At 37.2% G+C, this 22,624-nt stretch overlaps 1 long non-coding RNA gene across 3 annotated transcripts; it reads right to left on the bottom strand.

Annotated features, from left to right (window-relative positions):
- Positions 1-473: 473 nt before the first annotated feature.
- LOC128081916 (uncharacterized) lies at positions 474-22,131 on the bottom strand. Of its 3 annotated transcripts, XR_008207461.1 has the most exons (4): positions 18,558-22,131; positions 17,873-18,042; positions 13,978-14,120; positions 13,667-13,841 (listed from the first exon to the last, which is right to left on the bottom strand). It is a non-coding gene; the product is annotated as an uncharacterized LOC128081916 (long non-coding RNA). The 3 variants fall into 3 exon arrangements; XR_008207459.1 differs by lacking the exons at positions 13,667-13,841; positions 13,978-14,120 and adding an exon at positions 474-8,494; XR_008207460.1 differs by lacking the exons at positions 13,667-13,841; positions 13,978-14,120 and adding an exon at positions 15,724-17,625.
- Between the last annotated feature and the right edge of the window lie 493 nt (positions 22,132-22,624).

Raw genomic sequence — 22,624 nt, 5'->3', positions numbered from 1 at the left:
CTGCATCTTTTAATTTATATCCATTGTCTCTCCAAAAGCTCGCCTACACAATCACAAAATATTGTTTCCCTCTCCATGTGTTCTAATACATCCTCAGCCAGCCTTCGCATACAGATTTATCAGTTGTCACTCTGCTAGTGTGTGATGGTACCTCTGTGTCCCTCAGGGATGGCACTAATGCAGATTTTCTCCTCTGCACAACCTTCAGATTTATTGTAATTTAATTATGACTGAGAGTACCACATTTTTGTAAAATTTGGCTAAAATTGTCAATGGATGTAAAACATCTTTAGGGAGATAGTACTGTTATTACTAATATGATAGTATAAATCTCATCTATAAATCTCATTTTCATAAGAAACAAAGCTATACAGAAAATGACTGTCACCCTGACAGAAGCACACTTTCAGGAGAGAGAAGGTCCTTTATCGGAATAAGTTTGTAGAAGTAGCAATACTTAACCAATAGCCTGTAGGTCTTCAATAGCTGTAAGAAACTAAGAATCTGCTTTAGCATGGAGCTCTGGGTAAATGGAAAACAAGTAATCACAGGGTTTTGGTGAGGAAAGGGAAGAAGTAAGGGTGTGGGAAGAGAGCACAGGCAACAAGCAAGGTAAGTAGTGTTCACTGTGATTTATTATATCGAGCATTTGATTGTAGAGAATATCTTCTCAACAGACTGAACCATTGTGATTATAACTTCTCTGAATCCAGTAGGTAGGAATTCAGCTGATTCTCCCTTCTCTCATAAGTCAAATCCAGAATGGATCAATAGCCTTTCTTGGCTGAGAATATCCAGTGACTGAAGTCTCAAAGAGAGCATTCTTACCATCTTGTCTAACAAATTCCAGAGATGGTGACCTGCAGGGTGTAAGAGGTTTCTGCTGTCTGTAGTTTTTCCAGAGGCGCTGACAAAAGACAGATGGAAGGGAAAAATCAAGTGTGCACCGTGGGAAGGACTGGTGAAGATTTTCTGGATCCAACTCATGTTCTTTGTCTTATCTTCTTTTCTTTCTTGGACAGTGGTAGAATAGATGTATAGATGTAAATCTTATAGATGTAAATAGATGTAATATAGATGTAAAAATCCCTAAAAATGTGTGATCAGACCTGAATTTCTTTGAGAGATTGTCTGATACTAACAAGTCTTATTGAAGATCTGAAAAAAAAGCAAGTGCCTGTTTCTCGATATTTCAACTAAACTCCTCAAAAAATGGTTTATGTCTTACCTACTAACTTACTTTCTAAACTCAACTTGACTTTAATTTTTATTGCTTAACAGCCTTATGACATATTTTCATTAACCCCCTGGCTGACCCAAGCCACACGTTAATGCATCTCTTCCTCATCAGCTTCACAGGAAATTATATTTTTTCCTTACGTGGTTTGATGCATTATGCCAAGGGCTCTCACAAGCAATTTCAATCTATGTTTCAAGTTTATTTTGTGAGTATAATGGAAGTCAAAGCACTTGAACTCTACTATTAGATGTATTCAGTGTACAACCAGTGATTTTCCTTCCTTAGTTCCTCAGTCTGCTGATTTTGTACAGGGGAAATATTTTCCTGCTTCACAAAGGGCCTGAGAGGCTTCTAAAGGTGCAAGAGCTCATGAAAGAAGATTCACTGGGAAGGTCCAGCTGTGTGAAATGCTATTCTCTTATATGAGGATTCACAAAAGCAAGGTGAAGCAAAAATGTTAAAGAGCCCCTCAGCAGTGTGGATACTTCTCTTTTCTAAGCGATCCCCAAATTCTTTTTTAATACACCTCACATTTTCTTTTTTGTTACTTTGGATCAAATGCAAAGCATCACACTGATGAGCAGTAAAAAGTAATCTTGTCTCCTACTAAAATTAAAAAGAAGAAAAATGTTTGAGGCTGGAGCTACCATCTGATCGGTTTTTTTCCATGCAAATGGCAGAAAATGAACTAGAATTAGTAAAAGTGAAATAATGAAATTTTCCAATAATATATTCTGTTTTGGGATATGTTTTGTACTAACTCTATGACTACACAAATTGGGATAATCCAACATCACTGGGATTTTCTGACTTGAACAGACTAGGTCTAAAGAACAGTGCTGACAGTTCAGCCTGAAGGTCTCAGTACATTCAGCCAGTGCTAATAATGGTTCTACAAACATTTCTTAGACCTTCCTAACCTTGAATCAATAACGTATTTCTTTGATTCATTTATTTTAAAAATGTTAGTTATATTCAGGAGAAAAATTTGTACTTCATTTTTACTGAAGTGATTATTTCCTAATTGCTTACAACTGTGCTTTACATACAAGATCTCCATTCTGGAGGCAAGATTTTTGCAGGACTCATTTGTAATTGGCAGCTGATTCTCTTTGCATATAATATAAGCAACATTGAGCTACGAAAAATATTAAAATTGCTCCCAGCTGCAAGCACGTGTCTGGAAACTGTTTCCAAATATATTTTGGAGGTTTACACATGTCTTGTAACATTGCTCCAGAATGTCACTGTAGTCTAGCTCACATCCAAATGGTTTTGCAGAAGAGGTTTTATATTCCCTCTCAAGTTGGACACATGCCCGAATACACCCATGTGTAGGGTGCAGTAGGATGAGGTCTGCTTTCAGTAATACCAACTGCCAGTAAACTCAAGAGGCCTATTAAAAATAGATACAGTTAATAAAAGCAGTGCAGCCACACATTTTCCTGGCAGGGTAAAAAAGAGGTGCAGTGGAGCTAAATAAATTGCAAAATTAAAAGGATTCCCTCTGCTGTGTAAATCACACCATAGCCATCAAAAGTTACACCATCAAGAGGGGCTGCATTGCAGCCATATTTTAGCTACAAGTAACACTGTACCTCATTGAGTAATGACAGAAACCCCAAAAAACCTTTTTCTAGTTTCAAAATATAGTAATTTCAATGACACATTCAGAAAGCCTTGGTAGGCTAATGAGCTTGTGTTTGTCCACTCTTACTGTGGTCCTCCAATCTAATTCTTACTTTAGTTTAAAATTAGGTCTTCTGATAAATGGAAGGTTTGGGGAAATTAAAGGAAAGACTGACATTTTTCATTTCAGATCGCTGGGAATAAAGATGTTGCAATTATTTGATGACCCAGATGAGGAGAAGAGACAGAGGAATCAACTTTCACTGAGTGAGTAAAAATCCATAAATTTGTATTTCAGAGTTTTCCCTAGTTGCAACAATAACAGGTTTTTCACAACGAATCAAAAAGGTTCAGAAGAACAGAAATAAAGAGGGCACAAATTGTTGTCAGATCACAGATCTGAGAAAGCCAAGAAGAGCCATCTTCTTCCTCCAAGATGCCCTTGAAAAAATAGCAAGTAAATATAAAAAGTAAATGAGCAACCAATTTGACAGAACTCTGGAGGCACAGGTTTTGCATTGCTATTGCTTCCTCTTCCTACTCTAGCCAGCAAATCTGGCAATAATGTATGAAAAGAAAAAAAAACAGAAAGGAAAGGAGACACCTAATGGGAGCTGCATCTCACTTTCATTGGGTGATGGCTGAGAGGTACGTAGTGCTCTCCAAGTCGGTCCTTCTTATGTCAAATCAGTAATTGTGAATGGCACACAGAAATAGAATAAAGATACAGTTGCTCACTGATTATGTCTTCATATCTCTATGAGTTGCAAAGGCTCAGCTCTTTTCAGTGCTAGAACTGCTGATATCAGTGGAGACTCAGTAGTGACCATAACTCAGGACAGCGTCTCACAGGTCTTCTTGAACAGTCAATCTGATCTCACTGTGGGAGAGTACCACAAGCTGAATATGTGAAGAACCCAGTAAAAGGACCAAAACCAGTTACTTGGCAGAAAGAGAAACCTCATTCCTCCCCTACTCCCTTTAATCTGAAAAGTCACCTTGCACACTGCAAGAGCTTTCTCTGTCCAACAAGCAACTTGGCAATCCTGACAAGAACAATTTGACTTTGGATGGAAGTTGGATCTGTGGCAAGCATATAGTTATAAAATAAGTCACGCTTTCCTTCCATTTGAGTGCATGTTCTATTTATGGCACATTCCAGATTATGCAAGGATTCCCAGAACACTGCAGACTCTGGTTCAAAATTATATCTGCAGAGCATGGAGCAGATCAAGAAATATTTTAAAATCCCACTATTAGCAAATTAAGGATCTTGCAGTATTATACCTGCAGAATAGATGAGATAAATGTAAAATATGTCATAAGGCAAAGAAAAGCAGCTAGAATTCATTTTATTTTGCTTGTTATATCATTTTAATAAATTGCATAATAAAAAACAAGCAAAGAATAAAATAGTAATTACGGAAAAAGCTTAAAAGTCAAGATAAATAGTTCATTTGATTGAAAGTGAGACTTCTCTGATGTTTGAGAGACTGGGGATGTTTTAGAGTGTGAACGATTTAGGACAAGACTATTAGACTCCTAAATGCTTTAATGTCAATTTCCTCTCAAAATAAATGTGATAAAATAAAAAGTTTTGCTATCCATTCAGACATGGAATAGGAATTTTCGGTGAAATTTTTTATGTTCTGTGAAGCAAACATCATGAATTTCTTAATGTTTGTGTGGAATGTATTAAATAGTAGAACTCTTTCAGCAGGGCTTAAGCAACTGAAGTGACACATGACAACTTCCAAACCCTTCAGAAAAATAATGTAACAGGAGAATCATGCAAATGCAAAATCCAAACACATATATACTGAATGTATCTCATTTTTCTGTGCAAGTATACTGCAAACCTCTGCATCTATAAAGCATTTCCTGCTATTTATTTCCCCAGAACACTTTAGTCATTCACATAAACTTGAAGTACTTTGTGTGCTTTGAAATAGGACAATTGACAAAGCTTAGCTGAATTTTCAAATAACTGATCACTCCTAAAATGCGAGGCACGGATTTCTGAAAGTCAGGCTCAATAACAGCTATTATGAAAATTTGGCTGAGGTTTGTCAAACGCAAAGATTCCTAATTGTATTACAAACTTTATTAGCACTGAGTCATCACAGGTTTTCACTGAAATGTCTACAGACACAGGTTTAGGTGAAAAGTATTCAAAAATATAAACTAGAGCAATGATTTCCATGCCACTGCAATCCGTCAAACTTTACAATCTTGATCAATATTTAAGAAAATGGATGTATTGACTGGATATCCTGGACTGCTGCAGATAATGAATCAATTTGGAGCTAAGCTATCTGGTTTGCTGGCTGTCTAATCAACCCAAGAAAAAATTGTACTCTTGCTAAATTTTCACAGTTTTCCCCACAATTGCCAAGCCTTATTATAAAGTGAACTCTGCAGTCTAACAGTAAAAACCACCTGTAAATATGCAAAGTCGTAATAAATTGAATTAGCAAGATATCTGGGCTTAGCTGTAAAATTGTGCAAGATATCTTAGATACATTAAAAAGCAGAGTTTATACAACTGGAATTAAAAACCTTACCCTCAAAACTACTTTTCATGCTTGAATTAGAAGCTGGAGCTTAGCAGTGTTTCCTAGCAAAATAACACTGTCACCATCATTAATGAAGTATTGCTGTCTCCATACTTATCAAAGCAGAGTTTCAATCTATTAAAAATATAAAATAAGAGGAGAATGTGGAGGAAAGAAAGGCAAGTACTCCAGCCCCAAATGTAGTGAGACTTCTTTGTAAAGTACTTTTTTTTTTTTTTTTTTTTTTTTTGCTTTGTTTTTAAGTGTATTTTTGTGAAATTTTACTTTAGTAATATCATTTATACTCTTCACATCACTCACATTTTCAGCTCTGAAGCAAAGTTCTCCCATCAGTGCACTATGGAAAGAAGGTGATGTGAGCTGCTCTGTTACCTATCCAATTATTCATCATTAATGGGCTGAGTTGCAATATAAACCTTCATGTGTAACTTTAGAGGCAGAAAGGAGCCAGATTAGACAGTTCTAATTACCCAGGAGTCATCATTTGAGCTTTCTCTTCTCATCCCCTTTCTTTTAAATCAAACCCCCAGTCTCACTCACATGTTGATTTTCTCACATCATCCATGAGATACTGGACTATTTTACCCAAGGTGTGAAGTAGTCTGTTTTTAGCTATCTGTTACAAAGTTAGCAATGTTACTATTCTTATTGGGCACAGTGTGTAAGATGTATTCCCACACTAGGAGAGTATTTAGTAAGGTCACAAGGATGCCCAGTCCTTATCAAACACATTCCCTGGAAACTTGGCAAGGATTTCATTCCATGGGGGCAAAACAATGGCATTGTTTTTAGAATCACTTAAATTTTTCAGTGTTTGTGCAGAAAAGTGTATTACCAGCCTGTAAAAGAAAATTTGTTACCATCAGCATTCCAACTCTAGTTTTTCTTTGAGAAATTGATTTTGTATTCAGTGGAATTGTTTCACATTTATACTAGTACAAATGAAAAAGAAGCAGGCCTTCTTCACACCACTGTCAATTACTTCAGTCTTTTTAATCATTCCTTAAGGAAGAAAACTGAACTTCTAACATAATTTTAAACATAGCCAGAGACAAGCACAAGATGTAAGAACTGGATAAAAACATCTTTCATGTCGGAAAAGGATTTTAAGCAACTCAAAGAATAACAGAAATGTGCATAAACAGAAAGCATAAACAGAAGTGTGACTTGGAAATAGAACTCTGTAGAAAGGAAGAAGGTCGGAGTGCTGTGTCTATCTCTAATAATCACTGAGAAAGAGGGAAGTCCCTCCCCACCTTGTTTTTTGTAATTTTTCTGACATTTTCCTCATAGTCTCAATCCTGTAGAAAGTGAAGCAGAACTCTCTCCATCTTTGCAGAGCTCCCAGATGGTCTATGTAGTAGCAGACTCCAAATTCTGCTGCTAAGATGGACTGAGTAATATAGCCTGAAGAGATGTATTAAATAAGACATACCACAGTGCAAGCAGTGGAAAAAGATGTGGTCTGCAGTGCTCTTCAAGATCAGAGGAAGGTGAGCAGGGAAATGCTTAATTTAAGCATAGCAAATATTTTGAATTACATATTACCTGTATAAATTCTGCTTTCTAGATACATAATTCAGTGTAACATTAACTATCTATTACACATGGAGACCTGCACAACTTTCTCAGCTTCAAAAAAAAATTTGAATTTGAAGCCAGACAATTCATTTATTTTAAATAGGAAAAGGACTAATGCCTATATACCACCATGTACTACATCTGTGTAAATTAGAAATTATGAGTCACCAGGAGTCTTTTTCTGCTCAGATATGTACCATTAGGCCACATGTGCATTATACCAGGCAGCTGTGCTCCAGAAGAACAACTGGCTAGGCTGCCAGCTTGTACTTTGCTCTATCGTTTTGTCTTTACAAGCACACTGGTATGACACCTTGCCATTTGCAGCAAGTTCTGGCCAGGAGACTGCATTTGGATACAGCTCCACTCCAGAAGTGCAGCAAAATAAATTGACTCAGCCTATCAGTTGGAATAAAGTCTTCTAATAAAAGATACCCTTTGTCAGAAGATGACAGGACCACTGAGGACAGCTGCACTTGGGAAACTTGAATTCTGTTCCATCAGAGATTTCTTCAGTGACCTTGAACAAATTAATAGTCTATGCCTTGCTTTGCTGCTTGAAAATATTTGCAGGGCTTCTTAAGGGCAAGATTGCAAAGCCCTCAATTAAAGTGGTACTGAGGACTAGAAAAATGGACAGACACTAACTTTTCTTGGAAATACAAATTTCTACTTCAATCATAAAAAATCCCCAAGTGTACCAGAGTGTGAGCATGAGGGTCAGAAAATGCTGTGATTGCAGAGAGCCTTCAAGCTCTGCACTTAGGTAATGAACATGTCTTCTGACACTTAATCAGCCACTACTGGCTGATAAACAATGAACAGCATCTTGCCCTTCTAGCCTAGAGAAAGGGTCATCACATATAAGGCCTGTGAGTTTTCTGGGAAACACAGAGCTTAGGAAACTACTGCAAGAATTATGTAGTTCTGTAATATAATTATCATTTCTTCTCTAAGATAGAAAGCTCACAGATGGTAACGCACCCTGGTTTTCCTCACATTAGAGTCACAGTGTTCTCTGTGTAACGCTGCTCCTGGAGCTCATGGTTCAGTAGCTTTATGTCTGCCTTGATTGTAAGTGGCATTGTCAACGCTTATTCCAAAAATAAACCCTCCTGACTAATGACACAGATACTCCACAGGCTTAGAATCATCTTTTTATAGCAGCTCTTTGATTCTAGATAGCAAATGTCCACTATTTTTGGCACAGGAGCTCAGAGAAACTTTCATGATCTTTCGCCTACATGACCAGTTTTACACAGTTCAGGTTCTGTGAGAGTGCTCATGGTTTTCATTAAACATAGAGAAATGTTTGTTCTGCTGCATATTTGTACTCACTAGAGAAACAACTGACCTAGAAAGCGGAGACTGTGCTATCACATGAGGTTTTCCACATTGTTGCTGAGATATTAAAGGCTTGTCACTTCAAGAGGTTCTTGAGGGTCTGATGATTTGATGCTCAATGGAACTGAAGAGAAAAAAATTTGCATTGAATTAACTAGAAGTGAAAGGTACCTATGGGATGACGTGCATGTAAGAGGGCTGCTCCGAAAGTAATGCTTTTTGTCTTATTATGTTGCACGTGACATCAGAGGCAGATGTAGGTGGCATGGCATTTGAAGTTGAAACTTCCTACCACTGTTCTGTTACATCTTGTTGCCATGTGACAGATGGCAGCAGAGAGGCAGTCTTACAAAAGAGCATCCGACATGGAAGTGCAGATGAAGCAAAGGTGCTTTTTGGAATTACTCCACATGGAAAAAATTGTACACATTGACATTCATTGACACTTGCTGAACATTTACGGAGACCAAACCATGAATGTGAGCACGGTGAAGAGGGGGGTGGTGTGTTTCAGCAGTAGTGACAGCAACATGAAAGACACAGGCCAGACAGCCATGCACAGCTGTCACACCGTGAAACAAAGAGCATCTCGATCAACTCATCCACATGAATTGCTAATGGCAGTGACTGTGCTGAAAAACAGGTTTTTGTAGCTAAGAATTTCCTCTATCAAACTGTGTTATTGTGCTCTTTATATTTGTTGTAGCTTACATGGAAATAAACAGGAGGCATCGTTTCAGAGCAATCTACAGAATTTCCTCATTTAATGATCTTGATTTAATAACCTGGTTTGTTTATTTTAATAAGAGAATGTGGTGCTAGTGCTGGATGCCAAATTCACTCATTTTTGAACAGAAGTTCACTGTTTATTCACAGGGCAAAGTGAATGCCACTCTTCAAATTTTTTATTTTTTTTTTGTAAGTTGTAATTTTCTTCTAATGCAACTCCACCAGCCATAAACAACAGCAGAAGCTAGTATGTAGGTAAAGCCTGTGTTTTTTTTTTAACCTATATCTGTTTAGTATATCTGGATAACAGAATAGTAACATTTTGACAGTGCTACCTGATTCAGCCATTGCTGTCAGTGTTCCAGTGAATAACATTTCTGTTGTTCACTGCTGTAGTCAGACACAAATCTCAAGGAAATATGTATTGCTACTAAATGTTCTGTAGTTTAAAAAATGCTTACCAGATTAGACCTAGTTCTACAACAGTGAGTACAGAACTTGGAAAGTAATAATGTTCTGATCCTTGTATAGGATAACACTACTAGTAAGATTTTTTAAGCAAGGATTACCATTTTCATGATAACAGTATCATTTGCAGCCAACTAAACACTAGTCCAGACTATCAAATCAACTTTTACTTAAGAAAATGTAATATTATAAAGTGGAACAAGTAGACACTTCAGAATCACAGCTTTAGAATGAGAGAGGCCATGGCTGAAATACTGTTTTGGATCTCAGTTCCCCTCACTCTTAAGAATCAAATGGAAAGCCACAGAGAGAGTAGGGACCTTGAACATATAATATGTGAGAAGGAGGTTTGTTTAGCCTGGAGAAAGGAAGGCCAGGGAATGTAGGTGTTCTCTTCTGCTACCTGAAGTTAGGGCTTACACAAAAGACATGACAGCACTGGTCTGTTCTCAAAGGGGCACCACAGAAGCACAAAACAGCACAAAAACAGTCACAAGATGCAACAGGGGAAAGGCATAAGGAAAATGTTGTTCACAACAAGAGTGATTAAGCACATGTAACAGATAACAGAAAGAAGATTGAAAACCTCCAAGGTTGGAGGCCATAAACCCAGGAAGACTCACATAAGCAAATAGGTACAATTATTACTTTGAGATAAAGCTAGTGGATGGCTGACTTCATTTCCAACAAATATCTCTTTGAATTGTGGCAGAAGTTATTTGTTTTATAAGGTTTTACATTAACATTCTGTCAATTCTATGGGATTGAAAATTTGTTTTCAGCTTGCCTCCAAACTTCACTGTAATTCTAGTTGCTGATACGGTTTAACATTTGTAAATGTCTGCAGTTAGAACATCTGTAGTCCTTGCACTTGCCACTATACAGAACAAAGACTGCAATTCATGTATGTTATCCAGGCAGGCAATTGAAGGGAAGGTAAGAAAGCACAGAGATCCATGATTAATCATCAGAAAATCAGAAACAGATTCTCATCTGTCAGTAAAGCTTTTTTTCCATTGGAGTTCCTTGCTCATTTCCCTTTCTGATAATTAACAATCACTCTATGTAACAAACAAGGGGAAAAAAAAAAAAATCAGTATAATGGGCACTCTTACCAATATGAAATAATTTTTGAAGTTGATTACACAGTAAACCAGTGAATAGGACCCTGTTTCTTTTGTAAATAAATATGGACCTAAATACCAATGCATTAAGGCTGCTTAAGGCTGAAAGTAGGTTGATTCCAAGCTGCCCTATTTTAGCAGGATAGACTCAAGGTATATACTTTAAGACTCCTGAATGCAATTCATTTCACAATTACTTTGAAAGGATTGAGAATCTGTCAAGATTAGATTCCAAGCCTGGTCATCAAATTGTTGCAGCTGAACACAGCGTTGGATATAACTGTTTATTTTTGTTGCTCATTAACGTTAATATGCACTGGTCATTAAGATGAAATTCAATCCTCTAGACTTTCCCCTTAAGGCATGCTGTCCAATTATGACTGTTAATCCAACTAGTAAACTGTTCTCCCTCTGTATGTAATCTCCCCCTCCTTTTAGCATTTGACCATTTCAAACACTCAGAGACTATAACCTCCCATGGAAAGCTTGTCCTCTGAATAGTATAAAGAAAAGAATGTAAGAAAACTGAAGGATGGAAAACTTGTTACCATTGCTGGATAATTCAGTGGGAAAAAAAAATGTTTTCTTTCTAAACACTGTTACACAGTGTATGTATGTCTACATTCTTAAGCTTTGGGAGATTCCTACTTCACCTTTGTCAGATCTCTACAATCACATCTGTTGACAAGGATCAACCTATGGAAAAGTATGTTATCTTGCACTCTGTTTGTCAGGAGGTGCTTCATTTGGAGAAAAAAACAAAACAAAAACAGAAAGCAGACTCAACTAAAATTAATAGAGAATCATAACATATATTTTCAACCTGAATACGGGCAACAGAAAAATTCTCAGTAAAACAATGAGCTGTTTTGCAGCAGGGTAAAGCATAAGGAAGTTTTCTTCCTTTAGCTTAGATTTTTAAATTCTGCTAGTTGTCAGTAAAAATACTTAAATACTGCTAAACATTAAAGCTGTAGTAAAATGACTCACAACCTTGTCTTACAGCAATGCCATCAAACCTGGATAAGGAAATATGATGCATTTTCTTTTTTCTTTTGTGCAAACACTTCACAAAGATTAATTCACATGCACAGAGAGACTCCAAGGTGAGGATATGCCTTCTCTTTATAAAGATAGACGGTGCAGATCTCCTTCAGCAAGCTGTGATTCAGAACCAAAATGAAGCAGCCATATAGCACAACACTGTACAAGAGGTGCCGCTAACAGTTTTTTAACTAAGCAGAAGCATTGCACCTCAGTAACTGCTTGCTGTCTTTGGAGTCCAGGCAGGTAACTCTGATCCTGTGTCATACTGAAGTTAGCTTCAGGTATTTAGCAAAGATGCTGTATCCCACTATGCACTATTTTTCAGTAAAGAACTGTTTCAGGAAGACACACAAAGCTACTGCAAAACAGCAAGCAGACCAAATTCACTTGCAGTAATTTGACTTGTAAACAAATTCTAGTTCAGACTACTACTCATCTTACTATTGCCATATCAACTTACGTGCCCACTTTAAAGGATGACAGTTATAACTTACCATGGAGAACTTTCTGATACATTACAAATACCCATGTCAAGTTCCTGACTACGTTACATTGGTGTGAATTCAGAGACTCCAATGGGATAAGAATTCCTCCAGAATAATCCCCAAGCAAGAAGTCTAAATCTCAATTCTCTTCTTTTTCTACTGGCTTGGTTGCCTTTTTTTAACCAGAAACAACACTTATATGTCTTAAATACACAAGGTTCATGATTACGCTACTCAGACTGAGTCAGACAAGGTAAATGACAAGGCCGGAACAATGCACAGCAGATTGCCAGATAGAAGTGAGTGATTCTGTATTTTCTTCATTTGGAATAGGCTCCAAACAGCTCCAAAAAAGGTGAATGTCAGTATGCAAGCAATAGACAACTCATAATTCTCATCTGAAATCACCTTGCAATTTAGACTTCTTTTTAAAAAGGCAATAACTATCAATTATAGAGACCACAGAACAATATTAGACCGTGCTTTTTATAGCTAAGTGCTATCAGTTTATTTCCAAGACTTAAAACCTTGTGTCATGGGTGAGCATCGCTGTCAAATACAGCCTTTAGGTAGGCTTTTCCTATCCCCAGTTTGAGGTAGAAATGAGAACTCTGCTGATGGCAGGCCAGATGGTTGATAAAATACAGACCTAACACTGAATCAAATGCTCTACAGTCCCAATATATACAATGGACAGAGAGAAGGATGCTTGTCTAATTAATACTTGGCAAGCAAGAGTCAGATAAATAATTACCTGGCAGTTTACTGAGACCTGAAAAGTTCTTGTGATCTGTGTAACAGATTCTTAAATCCTAAGCCAGCTGCCAGTCAGTCTGGGGGATTTCTCTAGACAAAGTCACATGTACTCACACTTCTTCAAAGATGCATTTATTCCCAGGTGTTATCCTTCCTGTCTTTGGTTAACATCCCTGAGAACCAATTCTACCTACTATTGACACTGCTCCTTCTTCTATTCATCCAAACTATTCTGTTTCCTATACATACTTGGAAGAAAACATAAAATCCAAATATGACAAGTGACTGCTAAGTATCCATCCTCTGCTTAAGTGGAACTGCAAAAAAGAAGAATACAAAAAAGAAGAAGAAGAATAGTTCTTGTTCCTAGAATGTTTTGTGTTCATTCCTAAGAATCATTTCTTTGAAATTACAGGAAGAGCTTTCTGCTCAGGCAGGGCAGAGCAAATCTGTCTGTGACCAGGACAAATCTGTTCTCAAATAATTTCTTTCAATTACCATTGGCACAAACTCCATTAGTCCATAATACACAGTAACTTTTGCAAAGTTGCTAACACCTTATTCAGTTGTCTCAGTCTCTGAAATAGATATGGTATGGGAGAACTATTATACAGTTATTGCTTACCAAAGAGAACCTGAAAGCTAAACAAACCATCCTGGAACAAACTACATTAAAAATACTCAGCATCAGATTTCCTTCTATCATTTTCTTATTCCGAATAAAAGCATCCCTGAAGAATAGTTTCTTTAAGCATGAGACTGCACCAGAGAACATTCAGCATCTGATACCATCAGTCAGCTCTCCCAGCCATGTGTTAGACTCCTGAAATTCTCAGGCAATTCCATCAAATGTGCAATAGCACTGAAAGAAAAAAAAGAGTGAAAGAATGAAAAGCATTTACCATGAAGTTGCTAAGACAAAATGGCCTCTATCTACTGACCATTCATAAAGGGATTTGAAAGGAGCAAGCTTACAATAAGGAATGATGCAAACTTACATTACACATGAAGTGGGTTTCAAATCCATGATATGACATCAGTATAAATTTTCTTTCCAAGGTGAAATGAAATGAGCATGTTCTTCAAAGGCTGATAGCACTGTTCAGTCTGAATCAGTCTCCTCAAGTTACAGGCTGTGATGCTGTTATACAATGAAAAGATTTAGTCTTCCCTGTTGCGCGTGTGTTTACTAAATGTATCACAATGTATCTGACGTTGCTTAAAGGCTGTATGTACCTCATCAGTGCCACTTTTTGCTGAAATAAGCACTTGCAGTTCCTAGGCATTTAGGAAGCATAATATTTCCACCAGCCTCCCATTTGTTACATTGCAGAGGAAGGGTTAAAGATTCTAAACACACTTAACACAAATTAAGAATCTAAAAATCAACACTGGGAGAAAAAAAAAATCAAATGAAAAATCTGGCCACATCACACGTGTTGTGGTATTAAATAGCTGTTCCAAAACAGTTACTATGTACCTTCCATGAAGACCATCTCCTCAAGAAACAAAACAATAAAATCCAAATGAAAGCATAAAGAATCAGTCATTTTCATGTTGAAAGGAAAGAGAGAGTGTTTGTTATGTTCTGAAAACTTCCCAGTAAGGTCTGAACAGAATCTGAACAAGAGGAGAAATCAAGATGAAAATAAGCAGAACTGTTTTGAAATGAGTTGAAGATGGTAAGCAGGTAATCAAGATTCTGGACAGAACTAATTTTAGTTTAAGGAGCAGAATGATAACAGCAGCAAGGTTAGAGACCCTAATACCACCATTTTCTCTGGAAATGTTCCATATACCAATGCTTGAGCTGACACTTCAGGCAAGCCTGGAAGCTGAATGATAAGAAAGAAAGGTGAAAGTAGCACAGGAAACTCAACACTGATACTAACAGAAAATAATGAAGGGAGATGAGGACTGACAGCAAATGACAGAAGACAAATACTACTGGAGCTGAGGTCATGGAAACAGAAGCAGGATGTGAAGGAGTACACTAATGAGCCATGGTCTCCTGAGTGAGACCAAATCAGCAAGAAATCTTTTCTGGTTAGCTGGGAAATCTGAGCTCAGAATGCAGAGAGAGTGAAGACATCAGAAAACATTCAGCAGTTACATCAGGTGGGTCACTAACGTGCAAGTTTAAAAAAAGAAGTGGAAACCACAGAGGATGAGGGAGTTGGAAATCAAAAGGAGGGGAAACAGTTAAGTGGAAAGAACATAACAATAGCACAGATGAAGTAAAGAGAAAAAGAGAAGAGCTGGATATGAGTGCAATGTAAATGGAAGAGAAGCTGAAATTCCTTATTACCATCTAATCTGTGATGACTAACAGAAATCAAGAAGAGGCCTCCATAAATGAGAGAGCCTCCAGGTGCTCCAAGACGCAGACTTCCAGAGACTGTGGAGGTGCCTTCTGAGCTCCACCAGGCAGCCCAGACTCCTCCCAGAGCTCTGTGGCTGCCTCAAAGGCATGACAGTGCCCCAAAGGCAATATCACACACAAAGGAACGCAGGTCTCAGAGATCACAAATACCACAATCCTTGGCTTGGAGAAAAGGCAGGGTACTGCGAGAGGAATAGAGTACAGCTTACTGGAATTAGAAGTTTAAGAACTGGGAAGAAAGACGCCTCGCCACTCACAGCCAACAACAAAGAAACGGAGGAGCCTAGACATCTGGCTTTAACTAGCAAAGAGGCAGAAAGTGGTGTTCAAACACCAACAACAACAAAAAATAAATAAATAAATAAATAAATAATCAGTATTTTGATGGTAGAAATGCATGAAAATCACTTAATACATCAGAATATGTAGCCTGCATACCTAAATAATATTCTATTTCATCTGAACCATTCCTAGGTAAGCCATTTAAATTCAAACAGAGCTGGTGCATGCACAGAATAGCCTTTTCATGGAAAATTAAGGCTTTTCATTCCTTTCTAGAGAATAGAAATGAATTGTAAGGTTTATTTCCTGTAGCATTTTATTACCTACAAATATTCAAATTTCTACCCTAGAAAATCCAAGTGTGACTGTGAGGCTATGAAATATGTAGATATTATATATTTTATAGCCAACATAAAATTATTTATTTTTGTGAAAGTTCACGTTCTATACTCTACTGAAAATATCATACATGCTTTGAAACTTCAAACAAAAACAGAAGAAATACAACAACAACAACAAAAAACCCAGTCTTTTCATAAAGAAAAAATGACCACTTCAAATTCCTTTCAAATAGAAATTGTTCCTCACTCTTGCTTGGCAGGTAATAGATTTTACAGACAAGTCATAAATGCTCCAAATACACATCAATAATATAAATAATTACACTGTCTTTATAAACCAGTGAACAACTATAGTGCAAGATAAAAATCTATTTCCACTATAATCAGCAATGAATCAGACGCCTACTAATGAATAAAGGTTGTGAATCACAACCTTTAGAAGATCTAAGACCACAAAATACTACAGCTTCCTAAAAATTTGCCCAGAAGCTTGTCTGTGTTAACAGTGGTATGACCAGAGAGAGTTAACAAATAACTTGAGTTTGGGTTCACTGAGCTAGCCTGGGTACATCTGACGTGCACCAGTTGTTTTGGTATGGATTTGAAATCCAGTACACATGGGGTCAGCCAACTCCTAAGGACACATTTTCACAGTATACTGGGAAACTACCATGCTCCGACTTAGAAAATACAGTGCCATACACTTTAAAAAGATAACTTCAGAAAGCAAAAGAGCATGATTTAATACAAAACACTTTTAAGTAATTTCTTATTTTATCTGAAACAATTCACTCATCCATCAGTATCCAATTAAATCTGGTATGAGTCAGATTGTAATATTGGGTGCTGATGACTAATAAGGCAAGTCAACATCTATACATAGAACTACTCAGTGATGATACAGCAATTGGCAACTTCAATTAGGGACAGTGACCATGTTTGTTTGTTTTAGTTTGTTTCTTTTGCTTTGAGTTTTTGAAGAAATGATAGAAATTGTAGTAAGACAAATAAGAGGAGGATACAGAGGTCTTTGAACCTTGGTCTCCCTTACTGTGACTTCTAAATGCACTAGTTACATCTTTTAATAGATCTATATAGGTCACTCAGAAATAAGAGGCATTGCTTTCAATTTATTCCCAAAATTACAATGGATACGAAGAGCATAGAAAGACTGTTTGATAGAGCAAATTCTCAAATGTTTTTCAACATAGTCACAACAATTAGCTGTGCATTTTCACCAGTGATGAACAGCGGCCTGCATGATGTGCTCAGAAAAATCTGCATCAGTGGAGGTGACCCACTGTCACTGCCACCACTGGTGAAATGCATCACCACTGCCTCATGTGCTCATATCCACTGTTAGGTCTTCACAAACATTCAGCAAGCATCCATGAATGTTAATGAGTCCAATTTTTTCTGCATGGAGGAATTTAATGACACATCTTTGCTTCATATGCACTTCCACGTTGGATGCCAATTTCTCAGACTGCCCCTCTGCTGCCATCTGCCACACAGCAACAAAATGTAACGGGATACTGGGGGTAAGGTTCAGCCTCTACTGCCTTACTTCCAACATCTGTCTCTGAGTTCATGGGCCACAAAATGCTTTGTCAAAGAAATATTCTTACATCAGAAATTTCCTGTAAATTGGGAAGTGAAAAAGATAGTTTTAAAATATTAGCACAAAAAAAAAAATCAGGAGGAAAGAATGACATCAGTTAGAAGTTGTATGTATCAACAACTGAATTAAACAGTAGAAAAAAGGCAGAATTAATGCACATCTTTTTAATTGAGTAGAATAAGAACATGACTTCTCAGTTGTTTGTTTGTTTTTTTTTTAATTACTTTTCTCACATATGAGAAAATAAAAAGGCTTCTTACAATCACCTGTTATATGTAATGCCTCGCAGAGACCACACACACTGTGAGTTAAGATTCAGCCTTGTCTTCATGTCCACCAACTGGCTTCTATCCAGGCCACCACTTCACGTTATGGTCCCATCCATGACAGTAATACTGTGCTATAGATAGTTGCTTCAGAGAAATGTATCTGAAACCTAGCAGGCAGAGAAAAGGATGTGCACACAGATTCAAGACATGGTTCAGCTATGGTTTGCTAGCCAAGAAAATGTTTCTCTTTTAGTGGAGCCAGTTGATAGGGCAAAGTGCTGAATGAGTGCTGTCTAGCCCTGCACTCGCTCAGATCTCTACAGTGAACTGCACACTCTACACCAAGTCTCATTTTTTCTACTTTTAATTACTGAAACTATACTGACAGTCTGCTGCTGCTCAAAGTCCACATCCCATACCTGCATATCATAACTTCTCATATGCACAGGACCCCTCTTTAAATATAATCATTTAAAACGCATGTTGTAAATAATGAGTTTCATCTACGAACCTTTCATTATAAACACGTCCAACAGATGAACTTGTCTGCCTTGTATGCAGTAAGAAAGCTGAAGTGAAGATGTGCTAAGAATACAGCATAAGCAGTGAGACAGTACTATTCCTAAATAGCAAATGTACATAACCTAAAAAAGTAGCCTACAGTTCCTCTTCAGTTACTTACTGTGTCTCAAGACAATAGGGTCTCTCTCTGCATAGTCACTATACTTTGTTTCTCACTGGGGAAAGAGGAAGTAAAGAAATAAATTAGTTTTGTTATCATGAAATAATATCCTGACTTAATTAATTAATTATTCAGCCACATTTGAAGTCACCCAGCATGGGAAGAGTTAGGACAGAGTCTTCATGCAAGCCCTAGCACCAGACTTTCAACTTCTGGCAAGCACTATGTGCCAGACACATTCAACACAAAACTTGTGCACAGATCCTCACATTGTCCCCAGAGGACATACTTCTAGGCTGATGCAATAAGCCTTTAGTCTTCCATGAGACTAGATAGTTCAGAGGATTAATATATTTTCCATTAGTAATCCTCCTTGAGATGCTGAAATAGAATCACTTCTCCATAAATTTGCCTTACCACTTCACTACCTAGCATTGCTAGAGGAGACATCTCTGTCTCTTACATATGAGGAAGATAAGCAGGGCTATTTTGTTACAGGATTTTGATTTCATGCAAGCCTCACCTGAAGAAGACAACTCAAAATACCAGAAAATAACCCACTGTATACATACTTCTTTGTAATATCAATGCTGTTTTTTTTTCTCCTCTTATTCTAATATATACTACCTTGAATCTCTTTTCTCTTTCTATCACCCTAAATAGTAACATACTAATAGTCCATTCACAGCATTACCCTTTAGAATCTATTTTGAGATTTGCTTGTATTTCATCAGCTCAAAATTCCTGTGTATTAGATCAGATTTTTCCAGTGAAGATGCTAATGAGGTAGAATTTCTCATTTTGGTGCCCCTTAAGTTCTATTTATAGAATCCTTTCCAACAATGAATTCTGTTCATAAAACAAGGCCTGACTGCACTCAGAAATAAGTTACAATGAGCCCTGTCAGCAAATATTAGATAAAGGTAGTGCTGAAAGAGAGAAATGAACACTTCACATTCATTTATGATTTATGAGTTCAGAGTTGAAATGGAAGCTGCACATAATAATGAACAATGGAAATACCTTGTTTGGCGAGGATGAATTGAAACCTTCAGCTTGAATAAGCTATCAATAGATTATTGATCTAAGCCATTACTGCTAAAAGTAAGTTTAAAAACCAATGATAAAAATACACTATCAGCTACTAGTTAAAATTCTCTTTCATCACCATTAGGATATAAATCTATAATCCCTGGAGTCATGAGTACTGCACATCTACAGCTGCATCTCCTCTGCAAAGTGAATGCATGCATATATAGAAGTTTCAGACTCTTACCCGTTTCAAGGAGAGGTCAATTGACTCTGGACAATATCCCAGGATCTTAGGGCAGTAAACCTCCATGTGATCACAAGAGAGCACAACAGTGCATTTTCCACTCCATGACAGAGAATTAATTTTTTATTATTAAAAAGGTAGCCATATGTGTTTTTAGTACAATACTGGCATCTTGAAATGACGAAAATAAAGAGCTGGTCCACTTGCTGTATGTATGAGGTTGGTTCCTATTGCTTCAGTTAAAAAGCAGAACTTGGCAATTTCTAGTTTCTTCAAAAACGTCCAGCAAAGCAATAGAAAAATCTTCACACCAAGCTGAAAAGAAATCTATTGCATCTGTAAAGTTTTTGAACTTCTTGAGCAAAAGAAATTTCAGAGGAGTTTGTTCTCATCAGCACTATGAATAAAACACGAGTTGGCATAGAAATATTTATTACTAGCATTCACCCAAAAACAATAGAATGCCTCTAAAAGCCTGAATGGAAAAAAAAATTAAAAATTAACTAGGACTACAGGAAAGGAAATGCTGATAATTGAGGACACCTACTTTTATGTCACATGACTGGAAAACCACACACACAAGTTAAAATGTAATTGAACTCCATTCTTTTTTTAACATAGTTGTAAAAGGGGAGATACATGGCATTGTTTTTGCAGTTTCTGCAGAGGTCCTCTGCTCTTTTCTGTGTAATGTCACAAAAGAAACTTTCAGAATACTGACTAGTATAATCCTATATAATCCACAGCCAAACATTTCAAAGACAGGAGAACTTAGTTTAAACAAAGTCACAATAAAAATAAATTTTTTCTGCAGTGTTAGGTAGCTTTTCAGGGTCTTCAGGAAATATACTCAACTATTTTCATAGTTAAGTAAAAACTGCAAATATCTTTAATTCAAAATGAGAATTTACAGAGGATTTCCCAAAAGACCACAGAAAATCATTGGCAAACAGCAAGTTTCTTTAATGCATTAAAACATCACTTAGGGATGGATGCATAGCTTTTATGTGCTTAACACAGTCTTGCCAAAAAAATTAACTCTGTTTTTACTTTGTTTAAATTAATAAATTGCAACATAAGCCCCATCCCTATTAGATTTTGATTTTGATGTACATCCTCTGGAAACTTATCCAATTACTCAATTTCATTCTTAATAGAAAAAGCACAAAAAAAGATCTGATTAGCACATAAATCAAATGGTTTTGAGATCAGAATCTGACCCAAGTCTAAGTATAGAGCTATTCCACAGAGGATCAACACTAATCCAAACACAGCAGCCTTGTTCTGCTCCAATTCCACCCATCATTTTAATCTTTCAGTTGAGTTGCCAATATTGTCTGAATTACTTTACTTCCATGGTAAGCGATGAGAAACAGAGGCTCAAATCTATCTCAGACTGAAGACTGGCATTAAACAGAAGGTAAAGTAAGCCTGCAAGGACAGTCCATCTCTTACCTGTCACGACACAGAAGACAAAGCAATTATCTGTATCACCAAGTACTTCAGATCTTTGATACATGCTGTACTACACTGCATTGCTGTAAAGCAGCCAAACAGTTGAAAGAGCTTTTATTTTGCTGCTCGCAGCATCACTTCAGTGTGTACCAGGCAGAAAGCATGGCTTAGAATTTCCTCCCCTACTATGTGTGGAGGAAAGACATCACCCTTTATGTTGGTGGAAGAGAAAGCTGTGTTGCCTCTAAAGTATTTGCCCACAACAAGAAAAGGAACTAATCTCTGTGAAGTAATGAAAAGAAAGCAAGGGTGGAGAGAGCAACAGCAAGAATACATAAGAGATGCAAGCTTCAATAGCTACAGCAGCATCCAGTGCAGGTACATATGTCCAGAAGAAATGCAGTTAATATTTAATGTAACACCTATCTATTCCTCAAGCCTTCATTTTTTCCAGAATTCCAGCTGACACTGAGAATGAACAGAAGGATCAAAATGTCTCCATGAACACCAAGACACCGAGATATAAGAGTAGACCTCCATCATCTCAAAGAAGCAAGGCTTGTTTCTCTTTAATTTCCAAAACAGAATTCCTTGCAAAAGCTAACATACTAAGCCACAGCATAGCCATGGGGCAGCTGTGAACATCTGCAGCATACAAGCTGCATGACAGCACGAGTGGGGCAGACAGGTAACAGTTCAGCAAACAGTTCTTCAGCTGAAGCAATTTTTCTTTCTTCAGCAATTGAAGACCTGAGGAAGGAGGCTTCATTTTCTTGCATCAAGCAATGGCAAGACAAGGAAATTGTTTTCTCTGAAGTTTAATCACTTTGGTTACTTGAGCCATTACAAACAAACAAAAAACTGAAGTTAATCAAACCCTTGCTTAGATTACCCAGTTCTGAGGAGTTTTGTTAGCAGCACCCAAATTTCTTTTGTTAGGGACCATACCTAAAAGCAAAAACATATTAAAGTCATCAGAATAACATAGCTCTCCTGCAAAGCACAACTGACATCTTCTGGCCAACCTTGGTTTTACTGGTTGGTAATCAAACACTTCATTGAGTTATAGCAATCAAATTGAAATTGTTTTTGTTAAATAAAAACACCTCCAAACTCTGGAGCATGAAGTCATGATTTAAGAGCCACTCCACAGCAACAAGAGCCATTTCAGAGAGCATAAAGCAGAGCACACTGAACAAAGCAGAATAGAGAATATCAAAGGTTCTGCTGTCAGAGCTCACCCATCAGCTGGCAGTAGTTTCCAATACCTACAACACGTTTCCACAGCTAGCATCTTTTGGCTGGTGTGAGAGAAGTTTGCAGTCAGTCTGAGCTA

The sequence above is a fragment of the Tympanuchus pallidicinctus genome, unplaced genomic scaffold (genome assembly GCF_026119805.1).
Source record: "Tympanuchus pallidicinctus isolate F22 unplaced genomic scaffold, pur_lepc_1.0 scaffold22, whole genome shotgun sequence".
NCBI classification, from domain to species: domain Eukaryota; kingdom Metazoa; phylum Chordata; class Aves; order Galliformes; family Phasianidae; genus Tympanuchus; species Tympanuchus pallidicinctus.
The sequence above is the reverse complement of the archived record's forward strand: the minus strand, read 5'-3'. Positions and strand labels throughout refer to the sequence as shown.